A 21786-nucleotide genomic window follows, 5' to 3' on the forward strand; every position below is an offset into this window, starting at 1 on the left:
CTGCAATCAATTCTCCCTCTAGGTTCCAGAACATTTCTTCAAATGCTAAAATTCCTCCATCAGCTGTCCTGTCTTCCTGGGGATATCAGCTAGAGGGCTCTGCCCACTCTCTAAACACCCCAATTTCCCACTCTTTTGCCTCACATCATTCCAGGCACACTTCTCTCTTCCTGCTTTCTGGACACACTTACCAGACTCCTGTCTCAGGGTCTTTGCACACGCTGCTTCTTGTATCTGTATCACTGTTCCTACAGAGGTCCACATGTCCCACTCCTGGCCTCCCACAGGTCAGTGTTGGAACCCCCACCTTCTCAATGAGAATGCCCCGGATCACCCTGTCCCAATTTACAACCCCAACATCAACTCTGGTCGTTCATAGCGTCTTCGCTTTATTTTCTCCTGAACACAATCCCTTTCTGATCTACCACCTAATTTACTTTTTAAAAAAGTTTGTATTTACTTCTACTATGCAAAAGCTCCACATGGGTTTCTTACCCATTCCATTCATTACAACTGTGTCCTCTGCCATCCCGAGGCTTAAACACTGCCTGACCTGAGAGATTGGTTCAGTGCATGACTGAATCTGTATTTTATTTCTAATGCTCTTGTCTTGGGCAAAAAACATGAGCAGAGATCTCTGACTTTGTCTCCTCTTTGCTGTGACACCATTCGTGCATCTGTGGGAGTTAAGGAAGCTTTGGTGGGCTGGGAGGGAGCTTCCATGTGGCATCTAGGCTAAAACCGCAGGGTACTAGTGCAGACCTTGCTGCTATTTCAATAACAGGACAGGACAGTGCGGCCCCTGCTGATGTCCTATTCATGCCTCTGCTGGGGAAGGATGCCCTGCGCAGTTTCTGTGGAGGGAGACAGCATGGAGCCTTCTAGACACTGGAAGGAGAGGACCGTGACCACAGTGGTCAGGAGAGGGTAGCAAGGTGAGACTGCTGAAGAATCCTGGCTAATATCACATGGGGCTTCAGAGGACAATGAGCAGCCCTTGGAGCTGTTCTGGTCATCATGTAGAGAGAGACAAATTAGGTCGGCTTTGACTAAAGGAGTGGCAGAGAAGACAAAACAGCTAACAAGACATCAAGAGCAACTGGTGATATATTGGGGGGAAGGATTAAGCGGTAGAGTGATGGACAAGAAGTATCCAGGAAAGCCTAGGTTTCCATCTTATGGCACTGAATAAGTCAGATGAGATACTGTCATGCATCACTTAACAAGGGGGATACGGTTTGAGAAACTGTCCTTAGGCAGTTTCCTCATGGGAAGATGACGATGGAGTGCCCTGGGATAGACTGTAAGTTCCTGGAGAGGCTCCAAGAGAGGCTGAGCACGCACGCTGCCACAGGAGGATGCTGTGGTCAGAGAGGACGCCACCATTGGTCCCTCTGAGGGCAAGGAGTTCTCAGCCCTGGCAAGATCCTTCTACATCCGTGTCCATAAAGAGTGAAGAAAAAAACGTGAATTTAGTTACCCTAAATGACATTTAAGATCAGGAGGAAGATGAACCAGCGTTCCACGCCCTTGAGGAACAGAGAAGAACATCCAGGAAGGAGGCTAGGAGCTGATAGGATGAGAGAGACAAGGGCAGATAGTTATTTATGTCTTCTCTGTAGTTATTACGTAGCCTAACGATGTGTGCTGAAAAACAGCAAAGCCACCAAATGTCTAGACCCCTGACAAACAGCATTATTCAGCCTTGGGAACTCGAGTAGACCCTCCACAGTCTTCCATTGGGGACCAAGACAGCTGGAAATTGTCCAGAGATGACCAGCTCAAGGTTAGAAAGACAAAAAATACCAAGCAGGGCATATACGTTCATATTCAAAATGAATCAGGACCCACCACAGAGGGAGAAGCTCAAAAAGCAGAGGATGAGTGTTGGCAAGAAAAGGAACAAGAGGTTAACCAGACACACACTGGAGTCCATGTTGGTCCAACCCAAAGAGAGAATATAAGGAAAAAAATCAATATGTTCAGATTCATTTGAGAGTGTGAGTACTGGGTAGGTTAAGAGGGGCCGAGGCTAGAGGCCAGAATTCCCTGCAGATGCGGAGTACACCTATTAGATGCTGGGCTTCCTGCCAGGTCGTAAAGAAGAAGGATAAATCTGAGATACAAAAAGGAGCCACTGAAATGCTGACCAGACAGCAGACACCCAAACAGCCAGCAATCCTCAATGCCTAGCAAGAACTTGAGTTTCAAGAAAAGCATATCTTCGAAATACCTTTGAGCTAGGGACTGGTAACCCCATTCTACAAAAGAGGAAACTGAGACTCTAGATGGTTAAAGTAACAGCAAGCTGCTGCACAGCCCATCTGTGATGGAACCACAGTTCAAGTCTGAGTCCAAACATGGATGGAAGAAGAAGAGAAAAAAGACATAAAAGCTCAAGAGAAGAGAAACGCAAGGCTAGTTTTGATAACAACAGGAAAACCATGGAAGAATACCACATGTCATGCAGGGTATTTCCAGCAAAATCTTTAAGAACATATTATTACACCGAGGCATGGTAATGATTGCAGATCTGGGAAGGGCCCCCAGCCAATCCAAAGGGGCTACCATTGAACAAGGACCTCTGGGTTCCAAAGGCTGAGGAAGTTTTTCATACTAACCTGTAACCTTGCCAGGCACCTTTCAAGTCTATATCATATTCATTTGAAAATTACAATGATGATATTAGGCAGCTTCTAATGATAACTGTGTATTTTTTTCTGACTCCTCCGAAAATGTTATAGATACTCCATAAAAGAGCCACACCAAAAGCCAAACTCCAAGCAACTACACCAAGTGTAGTAACACATTTGGAGGAAATCTTGGGTTATGCTTCCATCTTGGGATAGCTATATTATTATTTTACTGGAGCTCTAATACCAGAGGCCAGAGGCCTGATAAATCTTACCAGTGAAGGTCAACCCATGAGAGACTGAGATCAGAGTAGGAACTCCATGCTGTCTTTGCTGGTGGCAGGATGAATGAGATGATGCCATGCTTAGTATTCTTACCAGGTGAATGACAAAGGAAGGAGAGCTTTTCCCTCCAAGGAGTCCTTCCTCTGAGCTCTGATGACTCTCTGATCATCTTCTAGAGAAGGAAGGCATGTTTGTGCATGCTGTGCAAGTGTGTGTGTTTACTGTAAAAATAGGAAGACTCACAGTTCCTAAATAGGATGGTTTCTAATTAGTATAAGCCTCATAATTAAGAGTTGTGAGTCCCATTGGCTGCCCTAGGGTTGTAACAAAAGAAGCCTTAGCCCTAAACATAATTTGTGTTTCCAGAATAGAATGACTTCAATGAAATCTGAAATTGTCCTAAAGGACAGAGATGGAAATCTAATGAAAGATCTCAGAATGTCACTGTAAGAAAGAAAATATCATAAAATGGTTCCTGGTGCAAAAACCAACCCAACTTCACATTTGGAAATTAAAAAGTTTAAAAAAAAAAAAAAAAAAAGTACTTTCCTAATGTTAACATAATGGGTTCATGGTTTCACAATCCAAAATGGCAACTTAAAGTGATTTTTGTCTCCATCTCCACAATGGTCACTTGCCATCAATCAGATGGAAAAAGGAAAGCTGAGGTCCAATAGTTCATTGTGAATAACAAATTGTGTGGCCATTGGTAAGGCCCAGCATTGTGATCAGGTGTTAACACAGGGTATACAGTCAAAAAGACATCTGTTGACAACTATTTAGTTAGAGAAAGAGAGAGAGAGAAAGAGAGAGAGAGAGAGAGAGAGAGAGACACTAGTGGAGTATCATTTCCACGGTGTTGCATATAGATTTGTCCCTGAGAGTATATTTAGACCAGATTGTGTTTGTGTCAGCTGCACAGAGACTCCTTGAGGGATGTCTTTTCCTCAATCAACAGCCTTATCACAAGCATCTCATCAAGTGTTTGAGTCTGAAGGAAAACTCCTATGAGTAGAACTGCATTTTAAATCTGATATAGATCACCCCTTGCGCTCCAAATTACCACCGAGTTCTCCACCACCTGTCCCTCCGCAGTACGTGCACACTGCCTCCTCACACGGTGCCTGACGCAGTGCATCATCAAACTCTTTGATCTTTTCTCATGTGACAAGATGTCTGTTTCTCATTACTGACTTAATTGCACTTAATATGGGGACATGGAGCATCTTTCCATATGTTAAAAGTAACTGTGGTTTTGAACCCTGCTTGTTCCTGTCCCCTGCCCAGTTGTCTGTTAGTTTGCAAGGGTGGCATTCCTCTTACACAGTATTAAGATAGTGGCTCTACACTGTCCTCGCAGCCTGGCATTATGACCATTACCTGGAACCTCATTAGAAATGCTTGGACCCTGCCAAATCACAGTCTCAGGGGTTGGTATGGTTTTCCACAGTGCTGGGGATCAAACCCAGGGCATCAAGCATACTAGGCAAGAGCTCTACCACTGAGCCACATCCCAGCCCAAAGTCTCAGAGGCTGGAACTCAGCAACCCCATCAGGTGATGCCAAGGACCACAGAGTTTGAAAACCATCAGGCCTCATCTCAAATATGTGGCGACTCTCTGTTCTTTTATGTTAGTTCTTATCTTCTGCCAATTTAACATATTTGCCCTTTTTTAGTATCCCAGTTTAGGATTCTCCTTAGAAAATCTGTCCCTGCCCTGAGATCATTAAGGTTTCTTCCATATTTACATCATTTTCATTCTTTATTGTTTAAATATTTGCCCCAACAACCTGATTTATTTTTGCATCTTGAAATCGTAGTACAGGTATATTTAAACAAACATTTAAAAAAATGAAGAACAAAGAAGAGATTCACAGAGCGTCCCTCTGTAAGTTTATCTTGGAAAATTAAAATAACAATACTCGATTGTCATGATATTCTGGGAAATTCAGGTTCTTTTCAAATCTAGGTCACTGAGTCATTTCTATCAATCAATAGTTCCAACTTTCTCTTCGCCTGCAAACATTTACAAAGACCTTACTAAATGGTGGTAATAGTTTACTTTTTCTCTTCTCCCATTTATAGTGTTTTCAATTGTAATAAATTTTTAAAGTGATAAAAAGATTAAAATTATACATATTAATGGGGTAATGTGATGTTCTGATACATCATGTAATGTTTAAATCAGGTTATACATCCCTCTCTCCTCAAATATTTATCATTTCTCTAGGTAAAAACTTTAAGAATTGTTTATTAATTTTTGAAATATTCATTACTGTTATCAATAGTCACGAACACTGTGCACTCCAGAAACAACCAGGCCTTCTTGCTCCTGTCTAACTGTAACCTCATACCTACTGATCAACCTTTGACCATCCACCACCTCTCAGTCTGTTGTAAACATCACTCATTCTTCATGAAGAACCCGGTGAAGTCCATAGAGGTCCAATAGGTAAGGTAAAGAGAAGGAAGTAAATGCTTAGCCAATCCTTGAAGTCCCAGGGGGACTGTTCCATAGACACCTTTCTTAAAGTCTCAGGCACTATTTCACAGGCAGGAAGGAAGGAGACAACTCACTGATCTCTTGTGTGCGTACTGAGCAGGCGGGTGGATGGGGGTGAGCCTGGGGTGATAAGTCCAAGTTTATTCAGAATAGTAAAACGGCATTGAGCTGGACTTCTAATGAGGGTAGGTTTTCAATGTAATAGAGAGTTGAGTGTATTCTGCCTGAATTTGTCCTGGATGCAGAGACCTGGATTCAGATCATTTTTCCTCTTTGCTCAGTATTATCTGCAGATAAATCCCCAGACTCCAAAGTCACAAAGGTGCTCCAGTAAAACAACTGAAATCCAAGGATGACAGAGGAAAAAAAGCTTCCCCTCCAAGATGAAGATCTGAGTGCTGATGAGGGCCTGGATCTTCCTAAAGAACTTAGGTTTATGTGTGTGTGCAGTGTGTAGTATGCATGTGGTATGCACTTTGTGTGTGGTGTGTAACGTGCATGAGGTGTGACCTGTAGTGAATGTGTGGTATGTAGTGTGCATGTGTGTCTCTGTGAGGGGTATGTGTGTGTTTACCGTGGAAAGACCTAACAGGAAGTTCCTACATTCTCTTACATCCTCAGAAAATAAAATCACTTTCCAGATATTAATTACCTTTAGAAACATACTGACCAAGACTCTTGCATACAAAAGGCTGCTCTCTATTAATTTCCTATCATGATTTCTAAGACAGAGAGCCCTGTGATGGAAATGGTACCCGCCCTCCAGCACTCATTGATCACAGAGGCTATCCAGAGACGGGAGAAGAAATTGACAGCTTTCCATTAAGGTTATTAAATTCTGTGTTTCAAGAATGCAGTATTCATGGCTCGATTATAAAGCATTACATTTCACCCAAACTTTATTTAATGGTGTCAGAATAAATAAATGCAAGCATTGAAAATACTCATGCCAGTGAGGATGTTACTAAAATATCTGTGAAGTGCATCTCATCACACAGTCCACGATAGCACATCAGCTCTTTATTACCTTTACAACAGGTTTGCTGCTCCCTCCCTAGTAAAAGAATTTAAATTGAAACTTGAGTGATCCCTCATGGGACTGGGGCTCAGTTGCTGAACTCTGTCATCAGAGATGGCGGAAGCTAATCCAGGGCCAATATTCTTAGGACAGAAGTGAGCACATGGTGAAAAATGGCAATGATCAGGCACACCTATTCCCTTTGTTTCTGCAACACAGCCCTCTAGTCTTCAGGCAGATTGGAACCATAAATCTGTCCACTGGATGTTTTCCATAGAATCTAAGTATTTGACCCTGCCCTCTTGTTTTACTGGTAAAGAAGTAAATGAGAGAGGAAAGGACACAGGTCTCCTATCAATTTGACATCATTTGTTTACTTATTTTTGATGATGTTTAGTTGACAGTGGTCCTACCATTTTAGCCTTTCAACTGCTTTGTCAACTGACTAACAATCTGTAGCTCTGCTGGCCAACAGAGCAGCCACCATAACATGGGCTATTGAGCACCTGAACAAGCCTGTCTAATCCAAACTGAAACTTCCTAAGTATAAGACTGAGCATGGGGAAAAAAACAAAATAATATCTTACTGGTATTTTGTATGACTACATCTTTAAATGGTTATGTTGGATGTATTGGGTTAAAGGAACTATATTATTAAAACTAATTTCACCTGTTTCTTCTTACTTTTCATATGTAACTAACGGGACACATTAAATCATTCATATGTCTCACACGTTTTCTATCGGACAGCACTGGTTTATAGGAAAACACTTCACTGCACTCAGAAGAGGGCTACAAGGAATCTATTTCCAGATTTTGCCAGTGGCAAGAGCAAACAACAAAAGAATGAGAGTGTATTTGTTCTGACAATTTTATTTTTAAGACCTCTTACCTGATCGATGAGGAGAGACTTGCAAGCCACACAATAAAAACCAAAGCATTATTTGAAAGCAGTTAAATAATTGTAAGGCTATACTCAAATAGATATGCATTTGTTAATAAACTGAAGTTTTAAAAACAACATCAACAATTTGGACAACATGAAAACCATCATCTTCTCTCTCAGAGCAGCTGCTGCCTGCAAAAAGAATCATAATCAAAACCAAGTACTAGCCTAAAAATCAGTTCATCCCTGAAACAGACATCTGTCCATAGTTAATACTCCTATCGGATAGAGAGATGATCAATAGAAAGATCCAGACCACCTTGTGAGGGACAACAGGCAATGATGGCTATGTGAATTCAAAGTTACAGGCCAATATGAGCACTTTTTCCTCTTAAAATCACTGGCCAGCAACCTCCTCACCCCAGACAACCAAATGCTCCCCTTTGTCACCAAGAGATTCTTTGGTGCAAAAATGTACTGCATTCATCTTGGGGAAATGATGGTTTTGGCTAAATCAATAGATTAATTTCCAGTATGTCAATCGTGCCCCCCCCCAAATGAGAAGAATGAACAATATATTCTTACCATCACAAGTATAATTTCTTTTAAATAACGCTATTATTTTTCAAAGGTTTAATTGTTTCTTAAGACGTGTGTCATTTACTGCCGAAATAATACATTTCTAATGAAGCACTAAGCCATGTGTGGATAGGAAAGTCTCTCACTGTGAAATGGCTTTGCTGAGATGCTGGGTCTCTAGCCAGTTGCTAAAGAGTACTCCCAGAGCTTGGCGTTCAATCTGTGGATGAGTCTCTTCTTAGGAACAACTCTATTAAAGCAGTAATGAGAAAAGATTCTGGAGGCTTCTGTATTAACCATGAACATACAACTCCCATCTGCAGGGATAGCAGGGCTGAGCAGCAATTCTGTGCTTGGTATAGAGACAGTAATCACCCTTCTCCCTTCCCACCCTCCCTTCCTGTGTTCACTAGGGAACATCACCCTCATTACCAAATTAAATGGCATCTATTAAATGGGATGAAAAGGTTTCCTTGTCATTCCATCTTCTATTTCTAAAAGATGAACTGAAAGTCTTCCTTCAGCTCACAGGGCCGCCTGCATATTCAGAGATAGGATAGATAGCATTGTGGACAATTTGCAATTTCAGGCAACAACCAGGGAGAAAAAATAGTATGAGTCCCCTACAAATTCGTTACATTTATTCTAATTTTATCCTTCTCTTTTCTCTCCCTCCCACTCCACCTCTTCAAATCCAAATGCCACTGGAAACCAAGTACATTTGGACTGATTTGGAATGTAAAATGCTCCAACCTTTTATTGTTATCTAGAAAATATCCCTTTACAATTAATTAGATTTTTAAAAGTTAAGGGTTTTTTTTTTTTGGGGGGGGGGGCGGTTGTTTTGGTTTTTGTTTTGTTTTTAACGTCAAACCAGGAAAGTTCTGATGATATGCTAGACTAGCTTCTCCCAAGCACAGGGGTCTGTTTAAAAGATAATAGGGGTCAGTATGCAAAACAAATTCCTAAGGAGGCCAGCTGTAACTCTTCCCGGTAAGCCCTGAATTCCACCGCGGAATTCCACGCTGTATTTCACCGTGCAAAGGCTGTAGCAGATGATTCACGAGCTTCTAGCTCAAAGTCTCCCAAAGCTCCAGAGTATGCGAATTGGAGTTTTAAAGGAGCAAGGGGGTATTTTATTCGCAAGCGGATGATGTGTGGAGATGCCCACTCCGGGAGAAGCCAGCAATACTTTGCAGGAGAGGCTGGAGCTGTGGGCAGTCACTGTCATCTGATGGGAAATCAGTCTTACAACTAAGGAATAGATGCGGCGCCTTGTCTGTCCTCCGTTCTTACAACGAGGAAACGGAACGGAACACCAGTAGATACCATGGAGCATATTATTAAAAAGAAAAAAAAAAAAAGACAGATAAAATATTTAGACAGGTCCCCGACAGGGACAGAAAGTGGTCGAGAATGAAAACATGCTGAATCCAACGCCCGCCTTTAACGTGCTTTGCATTTTTCTCACTTGGGATGCATCTTTTGATGACTTTCTGTAAATCCATTAAAATCAACTTCCAACAATAGAAACACCTGCAACCACAGAATTTTCCAAAACGGTAACTCCTGTTTTGCAAGGAATCCCCAATAAGGTGTCAGACACAGAATTTTCTTTTTCTTTTCTAAGAACATGTTTTAGGTAAGGATAGCATGATGTTCACCCTCCCTGACGAGGATGCAGAAATGCAGCTGGCTTTCCCCCCTAGCCAACTTCAGTATTTAAATACGGATTCGCCCTCCCAGAGAGTGGTAATCCTGTTTCAGCGGCTCACGAACGATAATGCCAAAGCCGCGGTACCCCCGCGCGTGCCGGGAAGCCACCGGCCAAAGACGGAGAGATCGGTTACCTGGGGAAGAACACAACTCCGCTCGGAGCTTCCTCGGGCTCAGCTCGCGCAGGACAGGCAGCGCCTGGTGAGCGGATGCGGCTCCTTCCGAGGCAGGAGCAGCGCGCTCCCGCCCGCAGCCGTGACGATGCTGTCAGCTGCTCGCCCGCCCTGCGCCCTGCGCCGCTCGCAGCCCTGCACCTGCGCTGGCCCCAGCCCGCCGGCCCGCGCGTCACCACCCTGCACTGTCCTCCTCCCGGCCTCCCTGCCTCCTTCTCCCTCCTCGATCGCTGACTCCCGAGTTGTGCCAATGCTGCAGCGGCGGCTGCTCCTGCTTCAATGGCGCCTGTTCGCCTCCAAAGAGCTTGTAGGTGCCACCTACTGCATGCTCCTGGAATCGATGGCGAGGACTGGAATTTTCTGAAAATTCAATGAATTAAAATAATTTCATTGAAAGGACACCCGATGCTTTTGTTTTAAATTGTTCTCATTCCCAACTGTAATCACTACTAACCACATAAGGTTTTCTTTCAGTTTCCAGATACTAAATTAAAAACCTACTCATCTAGGAGGCAGATGAAATGCCCTGCCCCATAGCCAACCAGACAGTGCAGATTAATATACTCTAATTTAATAGGATCCTATGACAAAACCGCCATTGGCAATCTAGGGTTAGAATTGCTTTTTCACTGAGTGGTTTTACATGAGCGTTTCAAGGAAATAACCACATTTGTTTTTCTGACATTGATAAACAATTTTGTCAAAGAACCACTGATCAAAAACAGGTGAATCAGCAAAAAATAAAAAAAAAAAAAGATTTATAGCTAACAATTCTGTGCAGACATCTTTTAAAAATGTTTGACAATAACATCAATCCATATTAAATTTAAGCCTCAAGGATGAATATTTCTTCTCCCAGTTATTCATTCTTTTGAAATACTAAAGGCACTAAGAGGATTGAGCAAAATTCATATTTTCTTATTCTTTAAATTTGGTTTAGCTTACCTGTTCAGATACCGTTTTGACTTCCTCTGTAATTTCCAAGAGCATTACTCCTTGAAGTTCATTTCGAAGGTAAATTTCTGCCCTGCTAGCCACAAGAAATGTATGTGGTTGTTTTTTCAATTTGACAGAAGAATTATGCATTTTACTGCTTATCATCAAAAGATTTATTTTGTTTTCTCGGTTAGCATAATTCTGGCCTTGATTGTATGGCCATTGGAATATGTAAATAAAGATACAGCATTTTCACCAAAGTCATTTAAGACTAAGGTCAACAAATCCACCCCTATTTTAATGGTGCCTGGAAATAGGGCGCCCACCCCCCATGCCACCCGGCTTCAGGGAAGCCATCCCAGGTGAGGGTCTGCTTGTGCTGACAGTGGGTCTGGACCCTGCCTGCAACTGTTTCTGGCATCTGAAACAGCATCCAAGCTAACAAGGCAGGATGTTGTTTTTCCATGACAACCAAAATGTAGGTTATTGGGTTAAATGATAAAATGGAATTTGAAGACTAAACAGAGGAGGGTGAAAAGATTAAAGAGGTAAAAATATTGAAGGCAAAAAGGCCGTCCCAGTATGGAAGCAGGAACAAGAAACTGGAGCTGGTGAAAGAAGCTGCTTCTATTCTGCAAATCCCACACGCAAAAGAATCCAGCAATTTGCCATACAGTATCATGATTTGTTCTGAGAATGCGAAACAGGGGCCCCAGAGACACTATAAACAAGGAACAGCTCACTTCAAATGATGTCCCTGGCCTCTTTGCCATTTGCTGTGAGCCCTAAGCTTTCATCAGCCAGAGGAGCAGATTGCTCCCGAATTCCTCCTTTCACTTCCCCTTAACTATGTCCTCTTAAGAGTCTGCCCCATTTGCTTCTAGACTCGGAACTCCTGACATCTGGCTGCACGTTAGAATCTGCAGGGGAGCTGTAAAGAAATTTTAAAGCGAGGATCGATTTCCAGCTCAGTCCATGACACAATTGGATCAGAACCCCGATGGGCGGGATCCATAAGTTTAAACACGAACGTAGGTGAGGTCGCTATGGTCTGAATTCATACACTGAAGAAAAGTCAGACACTGAAAAATCTCATCACCAATGAGATAGTTTGGAAAACAGGGCCTTTGGGAGGGGACAGATTAGTGCCCTCCTTAAAGAGGGCCCAGGGAACTGCCTCTTTCTTTCCCCACATGAGGGCACAAAAATAAGGCATCATCTATGAACTGGGGAATAAGCCTTCACCAAACATGGAATCTCAGGTCCTTAGTTCTTGCGCTTCCCAGCCTCCAGAACTATGAATTTCTATTGTCAATAAGCTGCCCAGTCTATCGTATTTTGTTAGAGCGGCCTGGAGTAAGACAGAAGTCAAGGTCCAGAAACATTGCACTAATGTAGACCCTTCTACTCCAAGTGAATCTATGGGTCTGCAGCACCACCTTACCCCAAACTCATCAAGATAACAAACTTTTAAAACCCACCGCGGAACTTTGATCTTGGAATCTGACTTTAAAGCACCCTCAGGAGATTTCTAGGCCTGTGAGATGTGGAGAAGTTCCATACTAGGATCTTTGAAATGTCAGCCTCACCTGAGTCATCTGAGTTGGGAGGAGTTTGTTAAAATACAGTCAGCTGGGCCACTGCCAGTCTCTCTGATGGACTAGGCCTGGGGCAGAGTGCCAGGCAATGCCAATGTTGCTTAGAGCAGGATCCAGGTGAGCTGTGCCCCAGGTGAGAGGATGCAGAACCTAATAACAAATAGTAGCAGGATTCTCAATGCCCAGGTAGAAGAAGCTTAACTACTCCATTTTCTAAGGCAAATAAAAACTGGCTCAACCAGTTAATCCAATGTCACTCATTTTGGAGCAGCCCTACCCTTGCCAGATTTACACCTGCCCTAGGATTTTTGGGTGGTTGTGAAAAGAACCTCCTTCAGTCAGGTTTCCACTTTGCTCTTAGAAGTTTGCCAGGTTACACTTGGCTTTGGATCAAATTAAAAGAAGGTCCCTCTCTGGATGGAGGTCCTCCCTCACCACCAGACAGTGCATGTGTTAGTTAGATGTAAGGGGGCAGTTTTGGTTCGTCGATAACTCCCAGAAAAAATGCTCCGCAGATACAGGTCCCACACTAGGAACTTTATTCTAAGCAGACAAAACGTGCCTACTCGGGGGAAAGGGGAAAGGGAAAAAAGAAAATGGCGCAAGGTTCCTTGTCAGATATTGGAATTTTGCAGGCTGGGAGGAACCAATCGCGGAGGAGAATTATTACAGACTGACTGATGGACCAATGACATATTGGAACATAATGTGGGAGGCTGGAAGTTTACGGCCACGTAAGCCGGAAATTCCTGTAACGGGAGAGGCGGGCTTAACAGCAGATTGACAGGTGGGTTGGGAGGCTGGGTTCCTGGAGCGGGAGAGAAAGGTTGCTTTATACCTAACATTATGCCTTGAGGGGCAGAGGGCCCTCAATGCAAATAACTTTCTTGGGCAGATGCAACCCACTCTCGGTGCTCAGCTTTAGGGGCAAGGGTGTGTGCTGAGTCCCAGTGCCACTCCTACCCGCTGCTCGTCATCTTTATGCATTGCACAAACTGCTCAACCCCCAACCTTACATATCATCCCTGTTTCTCCATCATCTATGTGAGGGATGGCAGTTCCATTTATGTCCTGGGGCCACAGAGTACGAGTCAGAGCCAAATGCTAACATGGGGCACAAACTGAGGGAGGAAGTGGGAGTCCCACCAGTTGGCTTCTGAGCAAGCAAATGTATAACGGATGGAAAGACACACCTTGGGACTATGCTTCTCAAGGGTGTCATTGTCTTTCTTTCATCCTGTTCCCACTAAGAAAATGAGTGATCCTGGGAACCAGCAATATCAGCACCTGGAGGGAGTTGTCAGAAATGCACATTTCAGCTCTACCCTGGACCCACTGACTCAGAAATTCTGAACGTGGAGCCCAACAAGCTGCCATTGTTTGCAAATAATTGTGATTCTAATGCACAGTACAGTTTGAAATCCCTTGCACAGGATGTGTCTTTGTATATTTTTGACAAATGTCATATTAACATATTTCCTTTAAAGTTGTTGAAAAGATACCATCTTGATAGAGTTTGCTTGGGAGAATAACTCAAGCCACCCTGGTAGTTTCTGGTAGTGAAGATTTGACAAATTCTTCCAGTATCACAATCATTGCTTACCTGTCTAGGGAGCCACCCCTTCTAAGGTTCTACCACATAAGGGTGGAGTCCAGGATTCTGCTCCCCTGGGGACACCCATTTCCAGCAATCCTGTCAAGCCATTCAGATGTTCCCTTCCCAGGCTGGTCCAGGTCTCTCTTTGCCTTGAACCCCAGTTCCCATATTGTTTCCTGTAGGATCACTCTGGCCTAATCCCCAGAAGATCCAGACCCTGCAAACTAAGATCTCAGCCCTAAATTTCAAAAAGCTCTGCAGATTTTGGAGAAAGGAAGCCCAGGTCTAAAACCATTAAGTTTTCCTCCAAAAAGGAAGAAGAAAATGAAGCTTTGCTTAGAGTTTTGTCCATGAATTCACTGACCCTCAACTAAGAGGTCTCTTCAGAGACAGTGTGGGAGTAGCCCCAGGATTCATTATGGTCGCTGTGTTTGCCTTCTCTTAACTCCAGAAATACAATCATGGGCAAAGTCTCTTCAGCCGAGGACAATGCCCCGTAAAGAAATTGGTGAAAGATTTCTGCAGAAATACTCCTCCAGTCACCAGGGCAATGAGCGCAGTCCTGACTGATGGCTGTGGTGGTGTTGTGATAGCAAACTAGAGTGATTTGCAGAGGACATCAGTATTTTTGCAAATGAAGACTCTCAGAGGTAGGTCTCTTTGCAGAGAATAGAAGGTTCTTTGCTATTCCATTGGCTTTCATCTTGATTCTGTGTTTTTAATTATCCTTTGGGGCTCTCTGCAACTACACTACATGCTCTTAAGTCTCACGAACTTTGTGTCTGTCTTCCTCCTCTTCTGTGATGCCTTGTGTACCCCATTAAGGAGGCGGTGCCATGTGCTAGCTATCTGTTCTTAATCTTTGCAGCTTACCGGAGCTCCACAGATGCTAAAGCTGACATCTGTTCTCTGTAATCTCAGAGTTTCTCATCACAGCCTTATGTAAGGTTGACCTAGTTCTCATGGTCCACTCAAAATATTAGCAAACACATACAGATGATAATTCACATGAAATGCAACTCTGTGTACTGACAAGGCTCTGTACATCCCTGCATCCATCGCAGCATACCCCAGACATCCACTGCACCCTCTGCAATGCTTTACCTTATTTATAAAATCCCTCTGACATTTAAGTTTCTTTTTTTAAAAAATATTTTTAGTTGTAGACAGACACAATATCTTTGTTTAATTTGTTATGCGGTGCTAAGAATCAAACCCAGTGCCTCACACGTGCTAGGCAAGCACTCTACCACTGAACCACAACCCCAGCCCTAAGTTGCTTGATGAAAGGGTTTACCCATCTCTTTCCCCAGTTGGAAGCTGCCTGTTCTCCAGGTCTCTGCTTGTCCTGCAGCATTTCAAGAAGAGACCTCCTTCACCCTAATGAGTGGTTTCTTCTGGTCATATCCAGCTGGAAAGTGCTGCCTCCTTTCAGACCGTGCCATCCTCTTCCCTTTGTCTTGTCATTACCTGCCCATCCTTGGGTCTGGTGGTCTTCTTCTCCACTGGATCCGGGGCCACCCGAACGCATCACCCGACTTCTCTTATTTCCATGGTCTCCTTGTCCCTGGTGACACTTGGCTGCGTGACATCCCAGCCACCCCCTGACAGCCACATCCTGGTTCTCTCTGGCATTGCGAAGGCATGCTGGTTTCAGGCATCCCACTCTCCTGCCACTCTCACATAGACACATCTCCTTGTCAGTAGTTCAACGTGTCTGCTGCCTTCTAAGCATCTGTTTCCTCGGCATCATCACCTCTTCCTCTCGGTTGGATCATTCCCAACTGCATTACCCGGAACCAAAAAGGTTTTCTCTCCCTCTCGTTTGTTTCCTCCGAAGAGTCAAACAGACCACCAGATCAGCCTGAGCTTCCTTAGTGATCTCCCCTCACCCATTGGTCACCAGCCTCTTCCCCAATTAGCCAGGAAGCACAGAGCAGTGACATCCCAGAATTTTCAGAAACAGGCCCACACCTTTATCTGGCTTCTGAGGCTCTCAAAATCCATCTGCTTGCTATTTCATCTCAGGTCCTCTGCCTCTGTCCATAGACGCCACCCAAACTGGCTTCCTTTCCTGTCTGCGAACTTAACAAACGCCTCCCACAGGGGCTGCTGAACATGCTATCCTTTGGGTCTGTATGCCCACTGTGGCTCTCTGGTCATGGTGGCTCCACTCTGTTCTTTTCTTTCTAATCTAGATCTAAAAGTACTCCACAGAGAGGACTTCCTTGACTTTCTTGTCAGGTATTGCTTGCTGCTTCTGCTTGAATTGTATCATCCAGAAGAGAGCTGTGAGGTACTAGCCCTTAGAGACTTAAAGTGTGTCTTTATTTGGAAAAAAGGTTGGTTTGGGGTTTGTTTGTTTATTTGTTTGATTTTTTTGGTACTGGAGATTGAACCTAGGTGTGCTTGACCACTGATCCACAACTCCAGCCCCTCTTTTATATTTTTTATTTTGAGACAAGGTCTCCCTAAGTTGCTTAGGGCCTCACTAAGTTGCTGAGGCTGACCTTGAACTTGTAATCCTCCTGCCTCAGCCTCCCAAGCCTCTGGGTTTATAGATGTACACCACCGTGCCCAATGATGAGCATATTCTTTTTTTTTTTTTTTTTTTTTTTTTTTTTTTTTTTATTTATTTTTTTTTTTTTACGTTGATGAGCATATTCTTTAAAGTCCCCTAACTTGTGCTACTTTGTTATGGCATCCCTAGAAAACTGATACATCTCCTATGGTGGATGGGATATTTGCATATATCCCCCAAATTCATATGTTGAAGCCTGAATCCCCCACGTGATGGTATCTGGACAAGGGGCCTTGAGGAAGGGCCTAAATAGGTCATGGGATGGAACACCCATGATGAGATTAGTGCCCAAGAATGAAGAGAAAAAGACAACAGAGTTCTCTCACCCAAACACCTGAGGCCACAACTGGAAGACTGCCATCTTTAAACTAGGAAAGAACCCTCACCAGAGCCTTAATTTTGGAATTGCCAGCCTTCAGAACTGTGAGAATTAAATTTCTATTGTTTAGGTCACACAGCCTGTGGAATTCTATTATCTCAACCTGTACTGTCCAAGACACCACCCAACGCCCAGCTCCTAGCCTGTGCTTCCTTCCTGGTGCAGATCACAATTAGCCTCCATTTTCTTCACCACTCATTGCTGTTTATTTTTGTCTTCACCTGTATCCTGTAAGCTGTGTGAAAGTAGGCATCATGAGTGCCTCCTTCATCACTGTCCCAGCAGGTCAGATTTTTTAAACTTAAGGGGAGGTGAGTGCATAAATGTCATCCTCCTCCCCATTCAAGTCCTAAACCAATTAAGAATATACTTAAAAGTTTGCAAGCATCCAAAGACATGAGCAAATGAGGAAGTCCTGGTCCTCAGTTTTCTACAGAAGCATTAAGTACACAACAACTGAGTGAAATAGCTCTGTGGGAGCTCCAGAGAACAGTCGAGGACTGTAGATGTTCAGAGATGGGTTTGCTGAGGACGAACGATGCCTACCCTACTTGGCCTTACCCAGCGCGCTTACTCAGGCATCAGAGATCCAGCTCTGAAGGCACGGATCTAATTTTATTTAGGGTTGCACAGGACATATATAGACACATTATCCAATCAGGTTAACACTCTTGTTAAAGTATAATAGAGTCATCCTATAGGTGAACTATACATCGAGGGTCCAGATAGTGTAAACAAACCAAGCATGCCTAAGCAATTGTGCCCAGCAACAGGTCTGAGACAAAGGACTTGGGGAATGGCAAGCTCCTGCACACAGCATGAAGCAAGGCAGCGTGGGCGAGCTCACTTCTCAGCTTTCTGTGATGCATGTCAGAATGAGGCCTCCCCTCAGTTCAAACTCAGCCTCAACAACTGCAAAGACCTTCACTCCATGGCAAGTCTTTACCATTACCCCAGTTTCTCTGTTCAGACAGTTTGGCTTACTTAGACTATGGTGTCAGTGACTGCTGTCAGATAAGCTTGAGGAATGTTCCCTACAAAGGACCTGCAGCAACCAAGTGACGGGGCCCATCCAGAGAGAGCATGCTCAAAATGGCAGGAAGTTGCAGGTTTCTGCTCATTTTCCCCTCCCCTCCCCCATACAGTCTACAGAAAGCCAGTCAATTCTAGGCACCTCACTGAGACAGAAGAAAGCATGGAACTTATTTACAACCTTCTGGCTTGCCTGGCAGCTCCCAAAGAACAGATTTCTGTCTTGACTGACAGTGATGACATAGGAATGGTAGCAAGTTTGGACATTAGGTCAGAGGGTGCTAAAAGGAGTGGCGTGTGCTGAAATACCAGAAAACTGTAGGAGAACATCAGACCCAGGGATATCAGGAGCAAGACACTGTAGGCAAAGGACCACAGGAGAACATCTAAGGTCAGGAAAGGGGCACAAGACAGACTCTAGGGAAATGAAAACACTTAAAAGCAGTCACATATGGTAAAGGGACTGAGGGAAAGAACACACACAGTCCTAGGGAAAACGCATGCCCAGAAGAGCTGAGAAGATCTTCAGCCTTCATGCCGGGCTTATAATTGAGGACATTCCCTGCACAGTGATAGTCCGCAGAAACTGAGAGGGGTGGCTGTTTTTGGTTTTTGTTGATGTTTTCAAATAACCAATTTTTAACAATAACAAAATCACAAGGCACACAATGAAACAGTAAAATAAACAGAGGCAGTGGCATAAGATATGCCTCCAGAAACAGACGCTAAAGAAACACAGGCCTAGGATTTACCATACAAAGATTTTTAATATACTGTCTCAAGCATACTCAGAGAATCGAAGTGAAACATGGATACAGAACTAAAGAAAATCAGAAAAATGACTTGTGGATAAAATTATAACTCCAACCAAGAGATAGTAATTATAAAATAACCAAACAGAAAAATACGATTACTAAATTGAAAATTCTACTGGAAGGATTTAAACAGAATGGAAGAGGCAGAAGAAAGATTCAACAATCATCTTCTTTAAAATGACCTGTCTTCAGAGACATAGAATCTTGGGAACACAAAGAAAAACAGATAATGAAAAGAAAACAGAGCCTAAGAGACTTATGGGGCACTACCAAGCAGAAAAATCTACACATTTAGGAGTCACAGAAGGAAGAGAGAGTGTGTTAATCCTCTGACAGGGATTAAGTGGCAGGTGAGGTGTGGCTGGAGGAGGTATGTCACTTGGGAGTGCCTTTGGGGTATATATATTGTTCCTGGTGAGCTGAAGTCTCTCTGCTGCCTGATTGCCATGTCTTGAGCTGCTTTCGTCTGCCGTGTCCTTCGGCCATGATGTTCTGCCTCCCCTCTGACACAAAGCAACGGAGTCAGCCATCTGTGGACTGAGACCTCTGAAACTATAAACCTCAAATAAACTTTTCCTTCTCTACATTGTTCTTGTCAAGTCTTTTGGTCACAGCAATGCAAAACTGACTGAAGCACTGGCCTATGAGAAACCCTAATGGTCTAAGCAATTATCAAGAATATAAGCAACAATAAATGTTGACGAGGATGTGGGGAAAAAGGTACACTCATACATTGCTGGTGGGACTGCAAACTGGTGCCACCATTATGGAAAGCTACATGGAGATTTCTCAGAAAACTTGGAATAGAACCACCATTTGACCCAGTTATACCACTTCTCAGTTTATACCCAGAGGACTTAAAATCAGCATATTACAGTGATACAACCACATCAATGTTATAGCAGCTCCATTCACAATAGCTAAACTATGGAATCAACCTAGGTACACTTCAACAGATGAATGCATAAAGACTGTAGTATATATGCACAATGGAATATTACTCAGCATTAAAGAAGAATGAAATTATGACATTTGTCAGTAAATGAATAGAGCTGGAGAATATCATGCTAAGCAAAATAAACCAATCCCAAAAACCCAAAGACCAAATATTTTCTCTGATATGCAGATGCTAATTCACAATAAGTGGGAGGGGGCTAAGGAAGAATAGAGTTATTTTGGATTAGGCAAAGGGAAGTGAAGGGAGGGGGTAAATGGGGGTAGGAAAGATAGTAGAATAAATTGGACATTATTACCCTATGTGCATATATGACTATGGACTGGTGTGATTCTACCAGAAGAATGAGATGTTAGGCTTCATTTATATTATGTAAGCTGTGTCAAAGTGCATTCTACTGTCATGTATAACTAATTAGAACAAATAAAAAATAAAGAAGATAAAAACAGGCTGGGGATGTGACTCAGGGGTTAAGCATCCCTGGGTTCAATCCCTGATACCACCAGGAAAAAAGGAAATCCTAATGGTAATCCTTCAAGCCGAAATGAAAGAATGACAGACAAAAATCTGAAGATGCCAAACAAAAATATAAAAATACCCAGTAAAAGGAAACACCTGTGAACACTAAATGCATATGATTGTGATTATGATTCTTAATTCCACATCTTATTATTTTTATAGCATTTAAAAAACAAAAGCATGAAATTAAATTATAAATCTGTATTAATAGGTGTGAAATGTAGTGGGTAACACATGTAAAGTTGTAATTGATGACATCAATGACAAGGAGCAAAAAGGAGGGGAGGTTTTTGTATGCTGCTGGAGTTGTTATCAGTTTGGAAGAGATGAGTATCACTTTAAGATATTAAACATAACCCTTACGGTAAGCACAAGGAAAATATTTTCAAACTCTGCACCACTGAAAATGAGAAGAAAACCAATGTCATGTTTAGTCACCAAAAAAAAAAAAAAAAAAAAAAAAAAAAAAGTCAACCAAAAGCAAAAGAAGAAAATAGGAAGGAAATGAGCGGCAGTGGAGGGGAAGGGGTCTATAATGCAAATAGAAAAAAATAACAAAATGGTCATCTCCAGGGTTATCTTATCAGCAATTACTTTGAGATCCCAAAACAAAACAAAACAAAACATAGATTGTCAGAATGAGCAAAAACACAGGACTCAATTTATGTGTGTCTTCAAAATGTTCACTTTGGGTTTAATGACAAATGGAGATTAAAAAAATGAAATAGTGGAAAAAGATGTTCATGCAAATAGTAGCCCAGAGAGAGGAGTGACTTCAGTAATATAAGGAAAGTAAACTTTAAATCTAAAACTGTTACAAGAGATCAAGAAGGGCATAGTATGGTGGTAAAAGTCGAGTCACAAGAATATGTGATTTATATCAATTTATATGCATATAAATATACATCTGCAACCAATATCAGGGCTCCAAAATACATTCATGTGTCACCTAATCACATTCTGGGGTAGGATTATCCTTCACATCCTGAGGGACACATCCTGAGAGCATTGTTGGGTGATTGTGTCATTGTGAGAATGTCACAGAGTCACTCATACAAACCTACATGGTGTAGGTCAATTGCTCGACATGGCCTCTTGATTGCATGGTCTCTGGGAAACAGAAGGCTGCTGCCAGCTTGACATGACATGCTCTTTTACAGTAGACTTTTTTTTTATAAGTAGAAAGTAGACTGTCTCATATAAGTAGGAGAACACTCCAACAATATAAAGTAATTGTTAGATATATAATCCCGTGTCAGTCATCTATTATCATTATCAAGCATTATGTGCTATACCTTTTTGGATGTGTGACCCTTCTTTATGGATTGGCAGCACCCTAGGTCTGTTCACACCAGCATCACCATGAACATAAGACATGCACTGTGCTACAAGGTCATTAGGCGATAAGGAGCTGTTTTAGTCCCATTATAATGTCATGGACCCACCATTATACATGTGGTCCATTTTCAGCTGAAACATCATTATGTTGTGCATGAGTTTACTTATTTAAGTCTGCTTGGATGAAGTAAAAAGTGCATTCAGTCAGACTAGTTTTCCTACAAAATGCTATGCATACATTT

The 21786-nt window shown here is 42.7% G+C and overlaps 1 protein-coding gene across 1 annotated transcript in view; it reads right to left on the reverse strand.

The window, feature by feature from the left end:
- Positions 1-10054, reverse strand: part of Diras2 (DIRAS family GTPase 2) — a 30459-nt gene extending 20405 nt beyond the window's left edge. The window contains exon 1 of the mRNA XM_047526006.1: positions 9756-10054. The gene's annotated coding sequence lies outside the window, so the exon portion shown is untranslated. The remainder of the gene's footprint in view (positions 1-9755) is intronic.
- Positions 10055-21786: the final 11732 nt, after the last annotated feature.

Source organism: Sciurus carolinensis, chromosome 15 (genome assembly GCF_902686445.1).
Source record: "Sciurus carolinensis chromosome 15, mSciCar1.2, whole genome shotgun sequence".
NCBI classification, from domain to species: Eukaryota; Metazoa; Chordata; class Mammalia; order Rodentia; family Sciuridae; genus Sciurus; species Sciurus carolinensis.